Genomic DNA, 1,468 nt, shown 5'->3' on the forward strand with positions numbered 1-1,468 from the left:
CACTTGACTGTTGTTTTAAGGAGGGTTTTTTTGCTTGTGAGATAATGTGTGCTCATAGTTATTTATTTATTTATTTATTTATTTATTTATTTATTTATTTATTTATATTTATATTTAATTTATTGTTTTGGTTGTGTGTGATTTAATTAATTTATTATAATTTAATTAATCTGTTTTATTTATTATATATAATTTATATATTTTAATAGTATTTCACATTTCATTTGCAATGTTGAATGTTCAATAAAAAGTTATGTTTGAAAGGATGTACTTGAATTATTATGATATGTTATCATTATGTCTAAAATGGTCTTAAAACGTTGCCGACAATATTATCGTTTATCGCAATAATTTCCAGAAAAAATTATCGTCCAACACAATTAATTATCGTGACAGGCCTACATATACCAAATTAAATCAGAGAACAATGAAGAAGGATTTCCTGAACTCACATTCGGGGAATTCTTACCATCTGATTATTTGTTGCACTGTTGAAATAACCGGACTCTTCCCTTTGTAGGAGATTAAAGAGCTGGAGGAGTTCAGAGCCAAAAACCAACGTCTGCAAAAGGTAGAGTCGACAACACAGCAAACACGTGCATTGATATCCTTCAACTGTGGTTCCTAATCTCTGATCGATGAATATCTGTGTATCTGTGCAGCTGAGGGTCGGCCAGTTAATTCTCTACTCGTCGGTCCTCTACCTGCTGATCTCTCTGGTGGTTTACTGCCTCTACCTGCCGGAACAATGGTTCCAGAGAATATTCATGGCCGTGCCTTTCTTCATTTACCCCGTGCTGTGAGTCATCATGTTGTCCGACTATATCCTTCAAAACCATGGGAACAGTTTTAATGTGGCACAGCGCCATCGATGTGTCTTCAAATTTGAGTTGATAACAGCTGTATTTTCCATTTGTCCTCGTCCTCAGAGTGTGGTTCATCAGGAGGTTGTTGGTCTTTCTCTTTTCCAAACGCACTGAGAGGAACAGTAAGTTGTCTTTACCTCTTCACCTGTTCATCGATCCGAACAGCTAACGCACATATCATCTCTTTTTCAAGCTCTTGTTCATTTTGAAGCCCAACCAAATAACCCTTTGACTGTGAAAACGACTAGCATTAGTTGCATTTACAATGAATTTTCTACCACCTTAACCTGTAGTGGACTCAATAGATATTCCATCCATGCGTTCTTTACAGGAGTAAACTATGCAGCAATTTTATTTCAGTCAGACAACTCACGTGTTTCTTTAACATGTTCATTAGAAGCAGTTTGGCGTCTAGGCTCGGGCCTCATCACTCCACAGATATACATAGCACAATGAGTGATGATTAAATAAGTAACCCCCCGAGCCTACAGGTGGAGGCTGGGGTGGAAGCTGGGGTGATGGTGGGGTGGAAGCTTGGGTGATGGTGGGGTAGAAGCTGTGGTGATGGCGGGGTGGAAGCTGGGGTGATGGTGGGGTGATGG

The 1,468-nt window shown here is 38.4% G+C and overlaps 1 long non-coding RNA gene across 1 annotated transcript; it reads left to right on the forward strand.

Moving 5' to 3' along the window:
* The first annotated feature begins 509 nt into the window (after positions 1-509).
* On the forward strand, positions 510-1,240 carry LOC104959210 (uncharacterized). Its single transcript, XR_799834.1, has 3 exons — positions 510-571; positions 663-799; positions 930-1,240. It is a non-coding gene; the product is annotated as an uncharacterized lncRNA (long non-coding RNA).
* The last annotated feature ends 228 nt before the right edge of the window (positions 1,241-1,468 follow it).

The sequence above is a fragment of the Notothenia coriiceps genome, unplaced genomic scaffold (genome assembly GCF_000735185.1).
Source record: "Notothenia coriiceps isolate Sejong01 unplaced genomic scaffold, NC01 NC01_scaffold00030022, whole genome shotgun sequence".
Taxonomy (NCBI): Eukaryota; Metazoa; Chordata; class Actinopteri; order Perciformes; family Nototheniidae; genus Notothenia; species Notothenia coriiceps.